This window comes from Dipodomys merriami, unplaced genomic scaffold, assembly GCF_024711535.1.
Source record: "Dipodomys merriami isolate MVZ:Mamm:240054 unplaced genomic scaffold, mDipMer1.0.p SCAF_4, whole genome shotgun sequence".
Taxonomy (NCBI): domain Eukaryota; kingdom Metazoa; phylum Chordata; class Mammalia; order Rodentia; family Heteromyidae; genus Dipodomys; species Dipodomys merriami.
This window is the reverse complement of record NW_027205603.1, coordinates 34505348-34529746: the sequence shown is the minus strand read 5'-3', so window position 1 is coordinate 34529746 and position 24399 is coordinate 34505348. Positions and strand designations below refer to the sequence as shown.

Here is a 24399-nt window from a genome sequence, read left to right as displayed (position 1 = left end):
GTAGGGCCAGAGAATAGACAATCTAAGGTATACAAATTTAAAAAAAAAATCTTTATTCCCATTTCCTGTGTGATCAGAAAAAAAAAAAGTTTCACTCTCCTTTTTTTCTAATTCTCCCTACTTTTACCACGTTCTAATAAATAAATAAACCGTTGCTTAAAAAAAAAAAAAACTGAGGGCTGGGAATGTGGCTGAGCAGTAGAGTGCTTGCCTAGCATGCATGAAGCCATGGGATCAATTCCTCAGTACCACATAAACAGAAAAGGCTGGAGTGGCACTGTGGTTCAAGTGGTAGAGTGCTAGCCTTGAGCAAAAGAAGCACAGGGACAGTGCCCATGACTGGCCAAGGACTGGCCAAAATAAAATAAAATAAACCTGAAATGTATTAAAACAGATGCCTTTATGTTAAACTTGAAACATTAATTTTTAAGAAATCAAGATTGACAATTCCAAACCTTCTCAGTTTATTTATGGCTTGTGACTTGGGAAGGACAGCCAGACACTAGTGGCTCACAAATAAAATAAACCTGAAATGTATTAAAACAGAATGCCTTTAGGTTAAACTTGAAACATTAATTTTTAAGAAGTCAAGATTGACAATTTCAAATTTTCTGTTTATTTATAGTTTGTCATATACTCGCTTGTGACATTAAAAGTATAGCTAGACATTAGTGGCTCCTGCCTGTAATCTTAAAGTACTCAGGAGGCTGTGATCTGAGGATCATGGTTCAAAACCAGCCCAGTCTGGAAAGTTCATGAGATGCTTATCTCTAATACGCTACCAAAAAGCTGGAAGTGAAGCTGTAGGAGATGGTAGGGCACTAGTCTTGAGCCAAAAAAGCTCAAAGACAATGCCCAGGCCCTGAGCTCAAGCTCTTAAGACCCACACCAAAAATAAATAAGTAAATAATTGGTTATATCATTTAAAATATGAATAGAAGTCTTAGAGGAAAACAGAGAAGCTTTTGTCATGTTTTATAAAGCATTGCTCCTACACATTCTAATTTACATATACCCTATGTTGAAAATACCCCATAGCTAATCACATGTCAAGGGGAAATCCGGACACTTTTGACCAGGGCTTCCTGCCTCATGTCCTACTAGTGGTTGTTACAAATATATTCAATTTTGTTACTTCAAAAACATTAATGTCTTATTGCCTTTAAGTTGTACTCAGCTTAATATCTACCATCTTGATGTAAAAGCTCCAGTCATATATAGACACCAAAACACTACAAATTCTTTCAAATCTCACTTTCAAGCCCTCTTCATTGGAAAGATAACACAGCTATAACAATATCAATAACAAGTATGTTTAATTGTTACTTGGCATATGCCAAGTGCTAGGGAAGATATTGGTAAGCCTGTTTATAAACATGAAAATAAGTACATAATTCCTTACCCAAGATCCAAAGGTATACAGCAATGTAACTAAGCTTTGAACACAGGCAGTCTGACTTCAGATCCATTGCTTCTAACCTTCATGCAGTACTTCCCCTCCCAACTTTTCATAATACACTTGAGAAATCTTTAAATTTTAAACTGATATTTTATCAGAGATTTTCCTCTGAGGCTGGTGAAAAATCTCTTACATGCTTATAATAGTCATACCTCTGAGATGCAAGATTATCTTATAGTCTTCTGTTCAACTCAACACTGAACTGGGCCAAAGTCACTCAAATAACATAGGATGCAAAAAAAAAAAAAAAAAAAAAAATGAGGGGGCCTTGCTTTGTATCCCTAAATAATTAGATTTTAAACTTCTTATAAACAGTAACCATTCATTCTCCTAATTTTGCCTATGTACAATGCAGGCACTAGCCTTATGCTAAAGCTAAGGATCTAAACTCAAATACTTGATTATCACCAAGTCCTGATTGGTTAGTGTACTTCACAGTTCAGTGTGAGTTTTAATGTTTTGGCATCACCTCTTATGGAACAGTCTTGGTGACACTGTTTTATGGTACCCAATACATTGACAGCCATCTGGCAGGTTAATACTATAAAAAGTTGTCCACTGTTTGCATTAGGTCCACTAGTGCAGCATGTTGGAATACATGCTTTACCAATCCATATATGCTGTACTCCATGTGTTCTATGCAGAACATGGTAAGAGGTGGTAGCAGGTGTGGTTAAAGTGAGACCCACTTTTGCTAAAGAATACAGGCTTAAGTTCCATTCTAATTTCAAATACATCCCATTGAGTTTTCTTTTCTGTCCAATGAGCAGAACTGCAAAATTAAGTGATTGTGAAGTGAGGGAATTCTTTTATTCATTACTATAGTTATCTATTTAAAACATGTTTTTTTTCATGTTTTAATATCAGATAGCAAATACAACTAATATTCTCTTATATTTAATAAAACACAAAAATAAAATGTAGTTGCTTATACTCTAGATTCCATGGTTTTCAAATTTTATGTTGTCCTTAGCCCATTTATTGACAATTAACTTATTGACAATATTAAAAACTTGTCTTCCCTCCCTTTTTTAAATTTTTTTTTACTTTTCAATTTTTTTATTTTATTTTGTGAACATACTGTACAGAGGGGTTACAATTACATGGGCAGGATAATGCGTACATTTCTTATCAAACATTGTAGCCTCCTCCTTTGTTTACCCTTCACATCCCTTCCCAGCCTCCCCCCCACCCAATCCTTCCCCCCCTCCCCTCCCTCCCCCCCCACCCCCGCACCAACGTTGTAAAGCTCGTTTTGGACATGACAACTTGTACTTCTCATTGTTGCAACAGGTCCACCTGTATCCTTAAACGACTTGTTTTTCCCCATCTCCTCCACAAGTTATACTGACATCAAATATAGTGAAGGCAGGGGTTATACTGTGGGTTCCCCCCCCCTTTTTTTAACCTTCCTATTTGCCAAATAAGATAAAATAAAGTTTGTGATTTTAAGTAAGAATCACTATTCCACAATGCTGTGAAATGTGAAATTTATGTAACCACCTAATATCAATTTTTTAAAAAGAAAAAAGAGTAAATTAAGATAACTAAGAACTTTGGAGCTATTTTAAGTGCAAAGCTGTTGGCCTCCTTTGAAAAAAAATAATAATAGTAAAATAATAATAGTATTGCCTGAAAGCTTCTCTGGGCCATGTGCTACCCAAATGTGTCTCTTCTATGAGAAAGACACAATTCTAAGGTGAAAGAGTTCCAGATGCCAAAGCCTTCCTACTAACCTACATCAACTCAAGCCAAGACACAATAAGCCTTTTAACTGAAGCCCAGAAGTCTCAAGGGGTTTTTCTCCACCTCCCAAATATCAAAATCATGCTCACATATTTAAACAATTAGGCAAGATGTACAAATGCTAGCACTAAATCGTCTGAAGTCTAAGGGCTAAATGTACAGTTTTGTATTGACCAAATTAATCTATCATCTATATAATTTCTTAAAACATTGTTTTCTTTGAAAACTAAATGGGGAGGAAGCATCTTCTTTTAAATTCAGCTTACTATAAAACAAAATTTCTTTGGACAAAAAAGATAATCTAACTATTACCAAATGATCTAGGAAAAGTCCTACAAAGCAAAAGTTAGAAGTATCTGTCCCAGCGGGGCACGGGTGGCTCATGCCTGTAATCCTAACTACTCAGGAGGCTGAGATCTGAGGATTATGATTCAAAGCCAGCCTGGGCAAGGAAAGTCAGTGAGACTCTTATCTCCAATAAACCACCAGAAAACCAGAAGTGGAATGGTGGTTCAAGGGGTAGAGCAGTCACTTTGAGCTGAAGAGCTCAGGGACAGTGCCCCGGCCCAGAGTTCAAGCCCTATCACCAACACACACACACACACACAAAAAAAAAAGAAAAAAAAAGAAGCATCTGTCTCAGATGTATAGTTGGTTAAAATTATCTGTTTTAAAATTCCTGTGTAGACTGGTGCCAGTGGTTCACACTTATAATCCTGACTACTAGAATGCTGAGATCTAAGGAACGCAGTTCAAAGCCAGTCTGGCCAAAAAAACAAAAACAAACAAACAAACAACAACAAAAAAAAACCATAAAACTCTTATCACCAATTAACCACCAAAAGCTGGGATCAGGGCTATGGCTCAAATGGTAGAGTGCTAAAATTAAGCAAAAAAGTTCCAAGGGCAGCACTCAGGCCCTGAATTCAATCCACAGGACCAACATATATACACACACACACACACACACACACACACACACACACACACACACACACACACACACACACACCTCTCTAGTGAATATATGTATTATATACAGTTTATTGTACTATTAAAAGTTCATTGTATTATTTAAAAGTGTTTAAAGTTTTGTCTATGCCAAAAAAATTAGTAAAAAAAATAAGTACTTCCATACTGACTATTAGATAACTTTCTTATATTTTACAATGTCTCCATATTTGGAAAACATAAAAAAGAATCACAGCTGCCCAACAATAGATTAATAAGACATATACATGTATACATATGTATACATGTATACACTAGAATATTACACAGCCACAATAAAAATGAAATCATGTAATCTGCAGGAAAATGAATGCAATTGGAAGATATCATATTGAGTGAGACAAGCTAAGTTCAAAAAACAAAATACTTCCAAGCTACAGTAGATCATAATCTGCAATCCAAGCTATTCAATGAAAATTTCACAAGACTCTTATCTACAAGTAACCAGCAAAAACCCAAAAGTGGAGCTGTGGCTCAAGTGGTAGAGTGCCAACTTTGAGTGAAAAAGTTAAAGGACAGCATCCAGTACTGGCACAAAACAAACAACAACAAAAATAATGTTTTCACTCATATGTGGCAGAGCTATATACTTAAAAGACATGCATATATATACACATTCATGTACATATGGACATATCCATAATTACTCTAACAGAATACAAATCAAACTAAAGAATTATTAAGGAGCATGGGAAAAGGAAAAGAAGTTGTGTGTGTATACACATACATATATATATATGTATATATGTATGTATATGTGTACACAGTACACACATATGTGTGTATATTTATGTACACATGTGTACATGTATTGCATATGAATATAAGGATGATGTATATGTATACACATATATAAAGAGGGTATGTATGTATGTATGTATGTATAAAAACTCAATGAAAGCTCTCAATAGCGAAAGAAATAGCATCTGTCAGTGAGTGGGTGTTACCGAGAGGGTGTTGGGCTAACAAGGAGGATGAAGGAGGTTGAATACAATGGAAATTGATTATTTGCAATTATGAAAATAAAACAATGAAACCTGTTGACTTTGTTTCAGGAAGGGTGAAAGAGGAACAGGCAGAATGAAAAGTAACGGGGGGAGGGAAGTGAGATTGATGGAATGCAATGTAAATACCTGTGGAAATGTGACAATGAAAAACCCCCATATAACTAATGTAAGCTAATAAAAATAAAATGCAAACCACCTGTAAGCTGGGCACTGTGTAAGTAGATACTCAGGAGGCTGAGATTTGAGAATCACAGTTCAAAGCCAACCCGGGGAGGAAAGTCCATGAGACTCATCTCCAGTTAACCTCCAGAAAACCAGGAGTGGAGCTATGGCTCAAAATAGTAGAACTTGAGCACTGAGCAAAAGGAGCTCAGAGACAGCTCCCAACCCCATGACTGAAAAACTAAAAATAAATTAAAAACCACCTGCAATCTAACATTGAGTGCCAATAATGCAACAATGATTATTTCAGTTTTGTTATTGCATGAATCCACATTGCCATTACAATGAGAAATTGAGACCACCAGGCTCTAGTGGCTCTTGTGGGTAATCCTACCTATTTGGGAGGCTGAGTTCAAGAGGTTCAGACTTCCAGATCAGCCTAGAAAAGTTCACAAGACTCATCACAGTAGAAGAAGCTGAGCGTGGTAGAGCACACTGTCATCTCAGCTATGGTGGGAGGCAGAAAATAGGATCTTGCCACACATATATCTGAGCAGAAAGACCCTATTTCTATATAACCAGGACCAAAAATAAAAATAAAGATAAAAAGTGGTAGTGGTTTGGCTCAGGGATACAATGCACACCTCCAAGTTAAGTTCAAACCCCAGCAGGGAAGGGGGGAAAGGATAAAGGGAGAAAAGGAGAGAGGAAGAGAGGGGGAAAGAGGGAAAGAGGGAAAGAGAGAGGTGGGGGGAAGAGAACGTGAGGGGAGAGGGAGGGAGGGAGGGAGGGAGGGAGGGAGGGAGGGAGGGAGGGAGATGAAGAAAGGAAAGAAAAAGAAAAGAAACTGAAGTCTAGCTGAATTACTATGACTTATCTTTGATCATCAGAGCTAATACTTGTCTAAGTCATAGCTAGTAAGTGGTTGGGTAGGGATTCAAATCAGATCTCATTAACTTTGGAATCAGCTTTTAACTAAGTGAAACTGCCAATCCCTAAAATTAACATTTTTAGGGGGAAGGATAATACCAGGGATTGAATCTAGGGTCTGTGCATACTAGGCAAGTGCTCCCCCTTGTCCCTGAGCTTTAAGCCATTTTGTGAAGTGATTCATCTTTTCCTATTCTCTTAAGTACTGGGTTTTTTTTTAACAGCTATTCTCCATCTTTCATTGTCAGAACAAAACACTCCAACTTCTTACTTGTAACAGCTGATAGCCTATTGACTGTTTTGACTGTTCTCTGTGATAGAGGACTAACACATGCTAATTAATCACCATTTATAAAGATCCTTATAAATACTGTCTTTCCAAAATGTTTGTTCTTTTTAAACCTCAGGCAACAATGAGGGTAAAGGTCTTGTAGTCCAGCTGTATGAAGAATATTTTTTAACCTTCACAATTTGGTAAGAGGGAGGAGGGAAATTGCTGCATTTTAATATATGTTCTTGTATTACTCCCATAATTTGCCAGCACCTCTATTAATAATTAAATTTTCCTTCTATACATTGCTTACCGATGCCCCTTCTGCTTTCCCATTGAGCTGCAACTCGTCTGGGCTGCGTTCTCTCACAAAATATGTTGACAAGTCATTCTTCATTCCAAACCAGGCCAGGTCCCCAGAGTGACGAGCCTACCTCGTGGCCAGGTGCTGGTGGCTCAGGCCAGTAATCCTGGCTACTCAGGAGGCTGAGTTCTGCCTCACCAAAACTCCACTACCTCCTGGCTGTGCTATTTCAACAGCCTCTGACTTTTTGCCTCTAGTCTCTCTTCTACTGCAATCCATCACATGTTGCCAAACTTAACCTTTCATCTCCATTTCCATCACGTAACCTTATAAGTCAGGATCTCACCCAGCCTGAACTTCCAATTCCACCATAGCCTAACCTCTCCCTACCTATACCCCATGTTGTCCATATCCCCTGCCAACCCCGTTCTTCCCATTCCTCCCTCAGCCCTGGGAAGCTGATTACCTGAACTGAAAGCTGAAAGGAGGAAGACGCAGGTTCATCTCCAGAGGGCCACAGCTATTGTCAAGCTATCTTCTGGGAGAGAGTACTGGGTACCAAAGGCCCCTCCTTACCAAAGGATAGATGGCTTTTCCATGATTCTGTTCACACTGTTGTTCAAGTCAAACCATCCTAATCATTTCCCCCTGCTACTACCACACACTCCCATACTTTAATACTTGGTTTACACTCTGTGCAGTAGTGTTCCACATGGTCCTGTATTCATCTGTACATCTGAGCTAGCAGTGACATTTTAGTATCACCCAGACATCAGCATACCTTTAATAGTGAAGTTACATCAAAAAGATAGAACATCCTAAAAGGCTGCACAGTGTAATTCTTACATTTATAAAAATAATAAAGTAACTTCTCACAAGGGGGACCCATGCTTCTAAAAATTATTGTGTGTGTGCACACACATGCGTGTACACACACAAAACACACACACACACACACACACACACACACACACACACACACACACACACACACACACACACACACACGTTCGCTCTTGTTGGAACATGAACTCAGGGCCTGGGCACTGTCCCTGATCTTGTTGCTCAAGGCTAGCACTCAATCTCTTGAGCCACAGTAGCTCTTCTGGCTTTTTGGTGGTTAATTGGAGGTAAGTGTCTCAAGGACTTCTCTGCCCAGGCTGGTTTTGACTACCATCCTCAGATCTCAGCCTCCACAGTAGTGACCAACTCCAAAGAGATTCTGTTATAAGCCTCACACAGAAACTTTCCTTTGTTCCTTAGAGATGGAAGGTCTGAAATCACAAAATTCTCTTCTTTGCATTTCATTAAAGTCTTTCTTATGCAACAACAAAATCAAGACACTATAAAAGTGTAAACTTAGATGAATTTGGATAGGCCCAATCCTGAAATTCCGCTCAAAAGGCAGGCATCTGTCCTGATGTAGGTTATCAGTGATCAAATGGCCCACCTCTGCAACACAGTTCCTTAGCAAGCCTACTTTAGCACATAGCTCCTTCCCAGAACTTCAGGTGTGAACCAATAGTTTTCCCTGTGACACAGTGTCACAATATGAACACTATTGTGGTAACCTGCCATAGCACTGGATTAACCCACAGTCTCCCACAAATATTTAATGATAACAATGTTCTAATATGATGCCAGGAATGTGGTAATAGGGCCACAATAACTCGTCTTCTCTTCCCCACCCACATGCTGAACCAGCCAGGAGAGGATAAAGCAACAGCTGGCACCTGTCACTAAGGAGGCCATTTCCATTTCTCATAACCTAAGATGGGAGACCTCACCCAAGGAGGCTGCCCCACAAGCCCTGCCCTGAGGAGCAGAGCTGGAAACAGCCCCCTGTCTGTGGGCCTGCAGGAGGCTGAGCAGCAGAAGCTTGGGCCCTGCAGAGGAACTCCACAGTGGTACGGTATGTTTGACAAGTTCCAGGCAAGGAAACTCCTTCCTTGGATGAGAAGAATGGAAGCAAAGGTGGTTCCCTCAAATACAGGTCAACACCGGTTCCTGTCTGTTCAGGTACCAGTAGTGGTGTCAGCCTATGCTGGATCAGCTGCTCAGTGTCAGGGAGACAGCAGGATGGCAGCACTCAGTATGTGGCAATCTTCTCAGCCCAACAGCTGCCTGCTAGACAGCCAGGATGGGGAGCACAGTTTCCAGGAGAGGTCTGGGTGTATTACATACTCTTGGAAATAACACACAACAGTTACTGCTATTCAAGTCTATTCTCATTGGATACCATATAATACAATCACAGTGACCCATGAAACATGATTTTAATTACTCTGTGGCAGAAATGAAATAAAACTGAACAAATAAGATGCAAAGCAATCTCATTTCCATTTCCATTCTTGAAGACTCTGGTTTCAGCCAGGTGCCAGTGGCTCAAGCCTATAATCCTAACTACTCAGGAGGCTGAGATCCAGATGATCAAGGTTTGGAGCCAGTCTGGAAAGAAAAGTATATTAAATTCCATTTCCAACATAACCAATAAATGCAGGGTTAGGGGCATAGCTCAAATGATAGAGCACCAGCCTACCAAGCAAGCCTACCAAGTGTGAGGCTCTGAGTTCTAGAAGCTCTGAGTTCTCTAGGTTCTAGAGGGAAAAAAAAATCACTATGGTTTTTTTGTTTTTGTTTTGTTTGTTTTTTGTCGGTCGTGGGGCTTGAACTCTGGGCTTGGGCACAATCCCTTAAGGCAAGCACTCTACCACTTGAGCTACAGCGCCACTTCTGGTTTTCTAGTGGAATTGGAGATAAGAGTCTCACGGACTTCCCTGCCCAGGCTGGCTTTGAACCTCGATCCTCATATCTCAGCCTCCTGAGTAGCTAGGATTACAGGCATGAGCCACCGGCACCCGGCATGACTATGGTTGTGAACCTTGTTTTTTGGGTTTTTTGTGTTTTTTTTGGGTCCGGTCATGGGGCCTGAACTCTGAGCCTGGGAGCTGTCCCTCAGCTCTTCAGCTCAAGGCTAGCACTCTACCACTTGAGCCACAGCGCCACTTCCGGCTTTTTTCTTTTTGCTTATGTGGTGCTGAGGAATTGAATCCAGGGCCTTGAGCATGCAAGGCAAGCGCTCTGCCACTGAGCCACTTTCCCAGCCCTCTGGGTTTTTTTTGTGGGGTTTTTGTTTTTGTTTTGTCTAAAACCAGGACTCAAATTCTCTATGTGATACTTGCTCATTGGCTGGAACTTTACCACTTCAGTCATACCTCCAACTCCAGGTTTTGAACCCTTAACCCCATTGTCTACCTTTCCATTGTATATTAATTGATGTGCCAAAGAATAGCTACAATTGACCCACATACATAGAGTAACATTACCTGTAACTTTTCAAAGTGTGTTGTAAGAATTATCATTTTCTAGCCGGGTGCCGGTAGCTCACACCTGTAATCCTAGCTACTCAGGAGACTGAGATCTGAGAATCATGGTTCAGAGCCAGCCCGGGCAAGAAAGTCTGTGAGACTCTTATCTCCAATTAACCACCAGAAAACCGGAAGTGGTGCTGTGGCTCAAGTGGCAGAGCACTAGCCTTACACTGAAGAGCTGAGAGACAGCACCCAGGCCCAGAGTTCAAGCCCCATTACTGACCAAAAAAAAAAAAAAAAAAAGAATTATCATTTTCTAAATCTTTTATATTTCTAAAACATTTTCATTTTATACCATTGTTCTGAACTTATGGCATCTTAAAATCCTTAGTATATGGAAATGCATAGATAAAATTCCACACTATTGGCTACCCATGGAAATTTTAATTCAATAAACTGACTGTGGCTGAGGACTCTTCATTTTTATTAAGACATGCACTAGCAAATTTAATATAAGGATATGACTTCCTGCTTTGGTACCCTGAATAAGAAGACCAATTTTAGCTGGGCACCAGTGGCTCACATCTATAATACTAGCTACTCAGGAGGCTGAGATCTAAGGATTGAGGTTCAAAGACATCCCAGGCAGACAAATCTAAGAAACTCTTATCTCCAACTAACCAGCACCAAAAAAGAAAAAAGAAAACAGCTACATGTGGAGGTATGGCTCAAGTTGTAGAGAGCCAGCCATGAGCAAAAGAACCAAGAGCTAGAAGCCCAGAATTCAAGTCCCAACAGATTAGTTTCAACAGATAGCCTAAACACAATCAATCAATCTCTCTCTCCTTTTTGGACAGTACTGGGTTTGAACTCTAGGTCTCACACCTGCTAGGTTGGCACTCTACCATTTGAGGCATACCTCCAAGCCCTTCTTTATGTTGTTCTTTGGGGTTTTTTTGTCGGTCTTGGGGCTTGAACTCTGGACCTGGATGCTGTCCCTCAGCTCTTCAGCTCAAGACGAGCACTCTACCACTTGAGCCACAGTGCCACTTCTGGTTTTCTGAGTGGTTTATTGGAGATAAAGAGTCTCATGGCCTTTCCTGCCTGGGCTGGCTTTGAACCGTGATCCTCAGAGCTCAGCCTCCTGAGTAGCTAAGATTAAAGGCGTGAGCCACTAGAGATGGCTCTTTGTTGGATATTCTGAAGATGGAGAGTAGCAAGCTTTTCTGCCCAGGCTGGCCTCAAACTGTGATGCCCCAGATCTCAGCCTTCTGATTAACAAGGCTTACTGGCTGAAGTCACCCTGCTCAGCTACAAGCACTCTTTTGAAGAATGTCATTTTATACAGGTTTGCCTACTCACGCTATTAGTATTAGTGTAAGTATTGTGTAATGATCCATAAAAGATAATGAATGCCAATGGGTGAGCATTTCCAGGTTGGAAAATCCTGAGATGTGTAGAATGACCAGCAGCTTTCAACCATCAATCACTCTGCCAGTAACAAGTCTGAGTCTCTTGAGTTGCTCCATGGACTGTCTATTCACCTTTCTTTCACCACACTGACAGAGACAACAGACCATAGCTAACATGCAAATATCCCTGTTGTAAAACTGTAGTATGTCCTGCCAGACAGCAATTCAACTATTTGTCATCACCTGTGTGCTCAACAATTTCAGGAAATTACTTATTTTGTACAACTGTCCAATCTGACAGCGTGTAAGACAGATTTTCCTTTTCTTGCTGGACCCTAGCACCTAAATGGTATGGATCTTGGCATCCCAGAATGACCAGTGTTCCTTATAAATGAGGCTTGTTTCATACACCAGTTAGTTTTTCGGTAAATGGGAAAATGGATGGCTTTAACGATTTTGGGGGTGAAAAATGTAACTCTGAAAAACACGCAAATGAGGCAAAGTTAAATGTTTAAGTGTATGGAAAATAAAACTAATGTTTTAAGTAGAAGCTCAATGTACTGAAGTCATCAATGATTATTCAATTGTGAAAGAAAAACAAGTATGTGTACAAAACCCAGAAACATCATGATGGAACTTGATATTTTATCACTTTGGGGTAAAAAAAGGAAAACCACTGGCAAAGAAACTGACACCCACACCCATAACATGTATGTCTACTGACTCACACACTGGAATTCTATCTATACCTACTAGTACAGTCATATGTCACTTAATGACAGAGATGTTTACTAAGGACTGCTTCATCATTTGATGTTATCATTGTGCAAGCAGCCTAGAGTATCCCTACTGAAGGAAGGCTATGACATCACTAGGAAATAAACTCTTGAGACCACCATACATGCAGCCATTCACTGACAGAATATTGTCAGATGACAATATGGCAATGACAATACGGCACATGGCTGTCTGATTTATTATTCGAAATTATGGCTTGTTGTCTTCTGTGTTAGCAGAAGCAGTTTGCAAGTATTTCAAGGAGCCTGTATATTGACAAAGTTAAAGGGAAGAAAAGAAAGCTGTAACTGGGAGACTAAGTAGCATCCAGGGCAACTCTAATCTTATGCAGGAAGAAAAGATGCTACAAGCAAATCATGTCTTAGAAAAATCCCGAGGAAATACTTTGAGAAAACTGATTTTGCAGTAGGCTAAATACTTTTTAATGTGAGGCTGTGTCTTGGAATGATCAATGGAAAAAGAGTTGGCATACTAGTAAGTTTTGCAATGAGCATGTGTCTTTTTAGGTTAAAAGTGTTTGTGACTGATAAGATACAGCATCTGAGGAAAGGGGGCCTCGTGGACTATAATCCATTAATAGACAACCTTCAGCCTCTCAATTTCTCTCCAGGAGCTGTCCTAGAAAACACAGGTTTGTAAGATCTCAATCTAGGTTCTTGCTACCTTTCTAAGAACTACATTATTTTAATGGAACCACTCAAAGCAATTTCTACAGAGCAGTTAATGCTACAAGATTTTTAATATATCTGTCCTAATTTAAGTCAACTGCACCATTAAAAATTTTGATGCTAGGCAAATTCATTAAACAATGTCCAAAACTTTATCAATGGTAGAATAGCAATTATCATTCCTACCTCAGCATTTTGACTAATCCTGCTTCAAGATTCAGTGAAAACAGTCTGTGTAAACAGATTAGCAAAATGCTAACTCGAACAAAGTCCAATTTCCATAAACGCCAACTATTCAAATCAATCCCTTCATGTCTTTATTCTCTTTTAAAATATTTTTATTTTGGCCGGGCGCTGGTGGCTCACGCCTGTAATCCTAGCTACTCAGGAGGCTGAGATCTGAGGATCGCGGTTCAAAGCCAGCCCGGGCAGGAGAGACCATGAGACTCCTATCTCCAATAAACCACCAGAAAACCGGAAGTGGCGCTGTAGCTCAAGTGGTAGAGCGCTCGCCTTGAGCTGAAGAGCTGAGGGACAGCGCCCAGGCCTGGAGTTCAAGCCCCATGACCGACAAAAAAATATATATATATATATTTTTATTTTGATACAGTAAAGGTGGAAGAATAGCACAAATATATATGTATATTGTAACTCCCTTAAGTCACTTTTAAATGAAAAATAAGATGGAAAATTGTGCTCCACCTCTTCAGCTTCTGATGTATCTTTGGAGCACAGAGGGATTCTCAGGAAGTTACCCCACTATCTTCTCCTTCTTTCCTGAGGATGGAAACCTTCTCTCTCTCTAGCTGCTACTCCGATGCTAAACTTCCTTTAGGATTAGCCCCAGCTTGTCTCTTCCTTCCAGTTAACAGAAGCTGAGAAATGAGGCTGACTCAAGTGTCCTGAGACTTGAGGACCTGAAGTTCTCACAGATCTTGAGACTATACTGTGGTCTCTGCTGGATTCAAAAACTGACTGACTATGCCTGTGCCACTGATCTATTTCCTCCTACTGGCAGAATTGAAGTTTGGGGTAAAAGAAGAATGATGAATTCTCTAGAAATCAGCCATAACTCAAGTCCAGAGAATAATTTTACTGATAGATCAGAAGAACTTCTCTATCATTGTCATTTTAAGGACCAATGACATCTAAGTCACCTCTGTTATCAAAAACAGAATAAAGAGCATCTGTCCATCCTACTGGACAAATGCATATGTAAATATTATGTTTCAAATGTCTAGCACTGAGGAAAACAGAACTGTAGAAAATCAGCATGTATTCTTGTTCAGTCATAATTCAGAATGACAGTTTGGGAAACTTTTAAATTAATATCAAAATCAAGACACATGGTTTGATAAGTTCGATGATTAAAAGTCAGCTAATAAAAATAGTAACTCCTCAATAAATATGCCATATGCTCTACCAAATCCTTCCGGTACACTGTAACAGTTAATCTTCACCATATCCTTGGGTAGATGGGTTGTATTATCACCATTTTTGTGATACATCTCCTGGTCTTGCTGATCTAAGAGCTGAAATTCTCACCCCCACAAGACCAACTGTTCTCCTCAGCCCCATAGAAGAGGAAGGTCTTAGGGATGAAAGACACAGACACTGTCATTTTAAATGCCAAGATATCCCAAGAAACCCACAAACACAGGAAGCATAAATAGTGGCAATGTGGACAGAAGTAAAAACTTGGGTTGATAGGATGCAGCAGAAAGTATGCTATATGATTACTATGTGTTGCTGTATTTTTAAACTATCTTTGCTTACTTGATAAGCTTCAAGCTGGTTTGGGTGGCAACATCGGCAAAGGGGTTACACATGAAGACTCTACAGTCTAGCCATCTGGATTCAAATTCCTCAACTACCTATTCGTAGTGTTCAGTAATTTAACTTCTAATTCTTCTGACTCTTCATCAATAAAACGGAAATAACAATACCCAGTAAGATAGCATATTAAAAATGGCTAGGGTGCCGGGCGCTGGTGGCTCACGCCTGTAATCCTAGCTACTCAGGAGGCTGAGATCTGAGGATCGCGGTTCAAAGCCAGCCAGGGCAGGAGAGACCGTGAGACTCCTATCTCCAATAAACCACCAGAAAACCGGAAGTGGCGCTGTAGCTCAAGTGGTAGAACGCTCGCCTTGAGCTGAAGAGCTGAGGGACAGCGCCCAGGCCCAGAGTTCAAGCCCCACGGCTGACCAAAAAAAAAAAAAATGGCTAGGGTGAGCATTAATGGCAGAGCCCATGTTTAGCATGTATGCGGCCCTAGTTTCAACCCCCATCACTAAAACAAAGCAAAACAAAAAGCACTCAACATAATACCTAGCTCAACATTGTAATTATAAAAATCAGGGTTTAGTTTGGTTTGGTTTTGTTGTTTTTTGGTGCCAAAATAGAGGCTTGAATTGTGAACTTGGGTGTTGTCCCTTAGCTTTTTCAATCAAGTATGGTGCTCTACCACTTGAGCCACACGTCCACTTCTGAACTTTTGGTGGCTAATTAGAGAGTAAAGAGTAACACAGGCTTTTCTTCCTGAGCTGACTTTAAACCTTGATCCTGAGATCTAACTCTCCTACTAAGTAACTAAAATTACAGGCCTGAGCTACCCACACCCAGATATTACCAATATATTTAAAGTTGCTTTGTTTATTCTTCATTACCCAAACACACTTTTTTTGAGGGAGGGTGCTGTCCCTTAATTTAATCAAGATTTTGAAATTCTCAGGATGAGTATAGGAGATGTTTCTGACAAAAATTATCAAACTAAAACATAAAATACACTTCCTACTCCATGAAAAAAAGTTATCAAACTTGAATTTGGTCAAAGCAAAATTTCAAGCGCAACTACAAACAAGGTCAAGTACCCAAGAATATAAAGACTTCCAAGAAAGTATACTCTAAGCATCTAGAGTTAACAGTTTTGGTACCATGCCAGGCCTGCCTGTAAATAAAGTAATTGCTAAGTCACAAACTTTAAAATACATCACAATCTAAAGCACAGTTTTCACTACGTTCAAGCTGACTATTATTCACTTAGTGCACTGGCAGACACTGTCTTGGAAACGTAAGCATACTTGTAATTCTTCAAAGGTCTTCTTACTATTTACATGCCCAGTATTATGTTAAAGATGTCTAATGGTTTTTAGGTATGTTGAAATATTATGTACACCCATAATTATGTTTTCTATATCAACAGAACAGATTTCTAAAATGTTTATGCTTTTTTCAAAAAGATGAACAGAGAATAAAGTATACTCTCTAAAGCAGGGGTGGGAAAATGCTTTTCTGCCAAAAGCCATTTGGATACTTATAACATAATTTCAAAGCCATACAAAATTACCAATAAAGGAAGATGGCCATGAGCAGCCAAGAGATTCACTGGAGAAGCATACCTATCTATCCCATCATGATTTTTATGGACTTTATGTGGCCTGCAGAATTTCCCACCCATATTCTGCAAGGTCAAAGTAGTCCCCCAAATCTGTAGAACCATGAGGAAAGTCCATTACCAGGGTTTTACACACTGCTTATTAGCAGCATCCTGTGTGGAAATCTGTGACTATTTCCACCTGAGGAACCTGGGAGAGCAGTTACCCTATCAATTCTAATACTTGTCTATTTCCCACCTTTCACTACACAGAAGCTGGGAATGGAAGCATGGGTTACTTGCAGTATTAATGAAATAAATACCTGGTGAAAAATTCAAATCTACCACATGACTTCCTCTGCTGAAGTCAGAAGAGGACACGGGTCCTCTTTTTTAAACAACTCTTTTATGCCTCCGCTAAAAAACAACACAGAGCCAAGGGCCATTGGCCCATACCTGTAATCCTAGCTACTCAGGAGAGGCTGAGATCTGAGGATTTTGGTTCAAAGCCAGCCTGGGCAGGAAAATCCGTTGAGATTCTTATCTCCAATAAACCACCAGAAAACCAGAAGTGGCGCTGTGGCTCAAGTGGTAGAGCGCTAGCCTTGGGCTGAAGAGCTGAGGAACAGCACCAAGGCAGAGTTCAGGCCCCACAACAGACAAAAAACAAAAAAACAAAAAACTCATTTCTGCCAAGCACTTAAAAAAACCAACATCAATAAAAATCTGTTTCAAGGATAATGCTCAGAAAATTTATAATGTTTCCTAAAATATTAAAATCTACAGCTCAGAAGCTTTGCTGGATGTGTCAATCTCATTTGCCACCAGTAGTCATGCCATATAATCTACTTTTTATAATAAACAAAGTAGTTTTTGAAAACAATGTACATATTAAATGGGCTAATATATCTCTAAAAATGAAGGCAGTATCTTGACCAAGGCTGTTATTTCCTCCACAACTGTTTAAATATGGTATTCATTTCTACCACACCTATGGAGAACTGCAACTATCTAACACAATTAACCCCCTCTCTGTGAGAAGACCAGTCCTACCAGCATGGCATCCACCAGTAATTTCCTCCCCCCCACCCACCCCCCCCCACAGCCCAAGGACCTGGTTGGGGATGAATATGTAACTAGTACAGAAAGCAGCCTGCAGAGAAGACAACACAAAAGAATAAATGTGCACTTCTGATTACCACAGGCTTCCCTGCTATGTCTATGGTGAGAGAACTACTACAAAGTGCCACACTGTAGCCAAGTAACTATGGTTCCCTCCCCTTTCCCATTTCCCTAAGCAAACCAAACACTCCCTGGTGGGCTCACCATACAGTAACATTTGGGGGATAAAACCAGAAAATTATTTTTGGAACACTGGAAATGCCACTAGCAATATAATAGGACCTTTAACAATGTTATCATGATCCATTATCAGTATCAATGACTCTCAGTCATGTTCTAAGAACTCATGATCTTCTTCCTCAAAAGTGATCCTTGTCAGGGGCCCTATGTTTCCATGAATAGCATCACTAGCCAGCCAAGCAGCAATGTACTAGAAATCCATATCCTAGAGACTTTTCCACCCATCCTCAAATTCCATTCATGAAACTCCTAAGTAGTTCTTAAATTGGCCATTTCTTGTGCCATCCCCTCCATCTCTACAAACATCAATCTAGTCAAAATATTTTATATTCCTTCATTACATTAATCACAACAAAAGTAGGCAAAATATTGTCCACAGCCACCAACTCATCTTCAAAACACTTATCACGCCAAAATTGCTCAATTATAAGCTCTTCCATGGCTCCGACTGCTTTCTTCAAAACTCCAAATTGCATAGAATCCTACCCAAGCTGATACTGCCTGCTGCTTGAGTTTCATCTTGAAGCTCTGTGAAGACCACAAACATGAAGCCTTCCCCAGGTCAGTTGGCAGTGCCTGAAATGCCCGCTTTATTCTGCTGTGGTGCTAAAACCACTTCCTAGGGGGTTATAACTTCTACACAACTAGTTGAAGCTCAAAATCATAAGTTCTCACTCTTCCCAGTATTTACTGTACAGCACTCATAGTCTTGTAGCCGTTTGTTGTTGTTCTGTTTGTAGGCCTAGCAAGTCTTCTCAGGTCACCATTGCATTCCCAATTTGTATCACTGCATCTTTCAGGTGCAGGTACCCAACAAATAACTGAAACAGGAAAATTAATGAGAGTCCAGATTCATTAGCCAGGAGATCCAAGCCTGCCTGCCACCTACACAGATAGTGTGGGGCTCAAAGGGCCACTTAAAGAAGTGTCTGCTTCCACATCAGCATAAGTAGACAAGTCTGAGAACCAATCAGCCTTTTCCACCAAGTCATATTTCTTCATTAGTGATCTACGTTCTTATTTTTAAACAGATATTCTTGGCTGAGGATATGGCTCAAGTGGTAAGTACACGCCTATCAAATCTGAGGCTCTGATATCAAACCCCAGTACCATCAAAATATAAAAGAATACCTTTAATTTTCCAAGTAAAAACAAACAGATCCCCTACAAAACACTTCTGTGAGAAAACTGTCATGTTTACAGAGGCCTAACATTACTTACAATGTACAGGAATCTAATCATGGTAATGAATACATAGTTCTAAACTGAAAACAGTAAAGAGAAATGAACTATTAGAAAAATTATTTCTGTATTTTTCTAGACAATGGTGGGGGGGACATCGAACACAATAGAGGTAAATAAATTATAATTGGCTTAAAAACTGGATTTTCCTATGCTGAGACTGTAAAGCCAAAATGTACTTTTTAACCCTACTCTCTCCCAAAGCTAGTGCAGCAATTCAACAAAGATAAATCAAACCCAGTATTTCTTCTGCATGGCATCATGTTAGGCACCAGGAAGACTACTGTGACTAAAGTGAACTCTGCAATAACCTAGCTGCTTTAACTTAACCTCCACTTTCTTAATCTGTAAAGTAAGAAAGTTCAACTGGCTCTAAGGTACTCAGGTTCTAAATATCTAAAGACTCTAATGATTATAAAAATAAATTTTTATTTTACAATATGATGACGATTTCTGAATTGCCTACTTATTATCTTTATCACACCAGTGTGACCTCATGTAAAATTTTAATATACTGGTTAAAATAAAATGGAAGGATAATCATAGTGTTTTTAATTACCATCCAACGGTACAATTTAGATATCCTTCATAACCTGAAGGATACCCAAACTGAAACAAATCATTCCATATTTTGTAAAAATATGTGATCGTTTACTTGCAATTACTTTTATTAACATCATTTGTCATCTTTGAATGTCAAAATATTTTAGACGACTAGCAAAATTTACTCAAGAAAGAATAGGTTATCTCCCAAACTAAGAAAATACAATGACTTTAAAAACCTGTTAGGATAGAATGGTTAGCTCTGATTTGAATTACACACACACACACACACACACACACACACACACACACACACACACACACACACAGGGTAGTTCTGTGAAAATACAGAAATATGTCTTGTGAATAAGACAATTTAAAGTTGCTGAATCGTTATGTCCCTGACATCATTCCTATATCACCCAAAATGTTTCTTCCCTATCTGTTCAGTGAATTTAGCTTGTTTTACATGCAGGAATCATTTGAATTCTGATAGTGAATCACATTCTTAAGAATGTGTATCTTCTTAAGAAGATACAGTTTAAGAGCCATTTTTTGTAGTCACACACACTGCTCAGCCTTAACATTTTATTCCTACAGTGCCTTTATTTATAGATGTTTTTGAGATGGCCATAGTGTCTGCCACTAAACCGAAAAGGCAGTATTTCAGATAATGAAGGATGAAAGATAACTGCCTCCAAAGTTCATCTAGCATAGCAGTCAGAGGCAAGTACCTGACTGACAGAAGAATGTTCTTTCCTACTAGATAGATGATAAACCCCCTGAGGGAAAGGACTACCCCTTACTGCTTACAAGTGGAATGCTTTCCAAGGTTTGCCAGTGAAAATGAACTAAATGATGGTGAATAGATGGCTAGTAAATTTCCCAGTGTTTGTAAAAGGTCAATCTATGCTTTGAAAGCACAACCAACACTAAACTTGTCACTCATATTGCCCTATGGATTACAAGGCAGATACACAAATGAAAGTATTCTTATTCTTATGACCTAACTGCTTAAAAACAACAGCATTTAATTATTTATTTTGCTTGTGTGTGAAGCAATTCTTTGATATTTAGCATCAGAAAGGTACTTCTCATATTATTCACTTTACCTCAATAACAAAAGACTCATTATGGAAAAAGTTCTGGAAATGTTCTTGTAAGTGAAAGTGATTAAAACCAACACCAAGTCCAGGTGAATCCACAAAACTACCATTTTAAAACCTAAGTTCTTGGTTGTATAATTTTAAATTTTACTTCTATATTTTCAACTTGAGCAAAAAGTATGTCCTTTTTCTTCTCTTATAGAGTAAATTGATGCTTGAGTTTTAAATTATCACCTACATAACTATTCTACATTTCTCTTCCACATAGAAGCAATTTTTAAGTAATTCCATTAAGGCAGTATACATAGGGTTTAGAATTCACATGCCAGCTTTTTTACTATTAAATAATACATTTATCTAGAACCATTTGAATCTTGAAGGCATAAAGGATAGAATTCTTCAAACTTCAGTTTGGTGACTTGCACTGAAGGAGAAATAGAAAATATCAAAAGACTATAATAAAAACCCCAGTTCCAGAAAATAATTTTAATTTCTAGCGTTGTGCTCAGGAAATTCACCTGTTACAAACCTCACCAAAAAAAAAATCCCTTAATCAGATTACCAAGAAATAAAAAATAAAAAGAGAATGCTGTATTTCCACCATTGGACAGGATTTTTTAAAATCAGCTCCTGAATTATCCTGTAAGCCCCTTTCGTTTCCAAACTCTCACTTTACTTTGCAACTTTTTTCCTTACAATACAGTTTTTCAAGGAAAATAAACTTTTCCTGAGCACAGTAGAAGACTTAAAATGTCTCCTACTTATCACCTAGAAAGGCAAACCGAGTCCTACTCCATGCCCCAAGCATCTAGCTTTCAGCCTCTTTATTATCATCGTCAATGAATGGGCCCCAGTCAAATGAAAGCTGCCATTTTAGGGTAAAGACTAGAGGGTTTCTGTTGTGCAACAGCAAGACAAAAACACTGCGGACAGATGTACGCTGGGGGCTGGGGAAAGGATTCAACTTCATAAAATCACCCAAGTTATTTATGAAATAGGAATCACCAATACTTGAACATTACTGCAATCTAAATGTAATTATAACCGGGATAAATCAGACACCCATGCTGCTAAGATCACAGTCACTAAGATTTTCTTTCCTCATGGTTAGAATGGATCTGTGAGGAAATAAAAAGAGGTATTTTGCTCTACTGATTACTGATGAGTACTCTCACCCCCCCACCCCACTTCTGAAAGAGAATCGGGGGTGGGGGGAATAGCACTCAACCTTAGAAAGGCAGTACCCACTGTAAAGAAAGCTTAAATTAATTTTTTTTGAAAATAAAAATCCGGGCCTTTACATGATCTTTTAAAAATAAATTAAGGTATTTAATGTATTCCAGAAATCGAGCGCTGAGAATAGACACAGTTTAAGTAAGTTATTTAAATCGATTGCTAGATAATATACAATGGGAAACTAAAAAGTGTACTTAGCAAGTGGAGAGCTGGATAGTGTAATTCTAGCAATTCAAAAGGAAACTCTCCATGTGGGTTGCTACTTTTCTTTTGTCCATTGTCTGTTCAGAAGAGGGAGGAAAAAAAAAAACTAGTTTAAAACCAAGGCGTGAACAGTCTCTAAAAGTGACCTCCGGGAAAACCTTCCTACCCTAGCCCGAGCACTCCCCGCGCCGCCCGCTCCACGGGGGCGCTCACAAAGCGGGCGACCGGCCGGGAGTTTGGGGTGCGCTCCCACGGCGCGGGGCTACTCGAGGCAGAGCCATCCGGAGAAAGGCGGCTCGGTAATGATGGCTGCTCGGGGCCGACGGCTCCTTCCCCGGAGCCTCCTGACCAGCTCCCCGCCCCCCCCCCCCCACTACTCTCGCCTGAGTCGGTCGCCCCCGCCACCTCCGCGCTCGCCCGGCGCTGCGGCGCCCGCCCCGCACAGCAGCCCACCCGGTGCCGGCGCCCCCGCCCGAGCACCCGCGTCCCCGGCGAGCCCAGTCCCTGGTGCGAACCAAACAAACAACGCGTCCCCCGCCGCCCTCCTTCCTCTCCCCGCTGACCGCTTGGCCTCCAGCCACCTCCGCCGTTCACGCTCCGAGCCGCGGCTCTCTGCGGGGACAGAGCGCACCCAGGCCAACTCGGGGGCCACCTAGTGAACCCCCTCCCCGCCCCGCGCGGCGCACTGACCCCCGGCAGGCGTGGGGGTGGGGGATGCGGAGCCCCCGAGTTGCGTTCGGGGGTTAAAGTCGCTATTATGCTGCCGTCGCCGCCGCCGCCACCGGCCCGGCCAGCTCGGCAAGGTGGGGTCCCCTCCACGCCGCGCCTCCTCGCGCTCGTCCCGGCCCGGCTCCCTTTCTTCTCCTCCTCGCGCACTTGGGAAGCACCAGGGAGCCCCCGAGAGCCCCCCGGCTACAGCCTCCCAACTCCGCTCCCGCGGTTGGCACCGGCTGGGCTCGGGACACCCCCCCCCGCGCCCCGCGCCGCGTGTTCGCGCCGCCCCCGCCCCACGCGGCACCCCGCGCACTTTCCCCACCACCGACCCACCTCGCCCGGTGGCCGTCCCCGCGCGGGCTGGCGCCACCGCGCCCGGGAGGGACGCACTTTGTTCGCGCCGGTGCGGCCGCCGCTCCCGGCGAGCGCGGCGTGGTCGGTCCGGAGCGGGGGGCGGGGGCGGGAGACAGGGGTCGCCGCCGTCCCCGAGCCGCAGCCGCCGCCGCTCAGCCGCCCCGCGCCCGCGCGCCCATCGCCCGCTCGCACTTGAGTTGGAGCCCAACTTTTCCTCCTTCCCTTTTCTCTCGAATGGAGCCGGCAACTCGTGCTCGGCGGCGGCGGGAGGAAACGCGCTCGCGCTCCCCCGCGCGCAGACACGCTCCCTCCTGTCCCCCGTCCCCCCCCAACGCCGGCAGCACAACAAAAAGCCATTTACATGCGAGGAAGTGACCCTCGGCCGCCCCGCGCGCCCCCGTCGCCGCCGGTCCCGCGGACGCAGGCAAAAGTTGGGGCGCCGGGCGGCGCTCGGGGCGCGGGTTCGGGCCCCGCGGGCGGCGGCACCGGCGACACCGCGCGGGCGGCCCGGCGCTCCGGCGGCGGCCCCGACCCCCGCCCGCCTTCGGCCCTCGCCCCGCACACGCCCAACTCCTCGCTCCCAACTCCTCGCGCGGCCCCGGCCCCGGCCCGGAGCGATTTCCTGCCGCCGCCGCCCCTCCCGGGGGCGCCGGGTGAACTCTCGCCAGACGCTCACCGGCTCGGTCGCTCGGGCTCCTTCGCTGTCTGGAAGCCGAGGGGAAAACAAAACGCAGAGCGGGCTCCGGAGTTGGCTCGGCGGCCGCGGCCAGGGGGCAGAATCCACGGGTGCGGAGTTAGCCGAGGGTTGAACGGGGCTCTGGCGAGTTTCAGGGTCTCCGGGTCCCCGGGCCGCCTCCTCCGCGGCGCTCCTTTGTGTAATTTCACTCGATTCAAGTTTAATCCGATAGTTCCCGAGCACGAGCGCGTCCGCACCACCACGGCTCAACCCCCGCGCCGCCGCCGCCGCCGCCGCCGCCGCTGCCGCCGTCGCCGCCGCCGTCGCCGCCGCCGCCGCCGCCGCGGCCCCAGCACGCCAGCGCCTGCGCGCGCCCGGCTCACCGCGCGCGCCCGGGGCTTCGGTGCCGCGCGCACCCGAGGCCGGCTCCCTCCGCGCCGCGCCCGCGCCCGCGCTCGCGCGCCGCCACCTGACGTCAGGCGCGCCTGGCATAATTTATGCAAGAATTCG

At 42.3% G+C, this 24399-nt stretch overlaps 1 protein-coding gene across 4 annotated transcripts in view; it reads right to left on the bottom strand.

The window, feature by feature from the left end:
• The window catches only part of Chd7 (chromodomain helicase DNA binding protein 7), a 216881-nt gene extending 192722 nt beyond the window's left edge, over window positions 1–24159 (bottom strand). For 2 of the 4 annotated variants that reach the window (XM_069990780.1, XM_069990783.1), the window contains exon 1: window positions 23890–24159. The gene's annotated coding sequence lies outside the window, so the exon portion shown is untranslated. Of the gene's footprint in view, window positions 1–6899; window positions 6919–23192; window positions 23442–23889 lie in introns of those variants that run through there. The other 2 variants (XM_069990781.1, XM_069990782.1) reach the window with 2 other exon arrangements.
• Window positions 24160–24399: the final 240 nt, after the last annotated feature.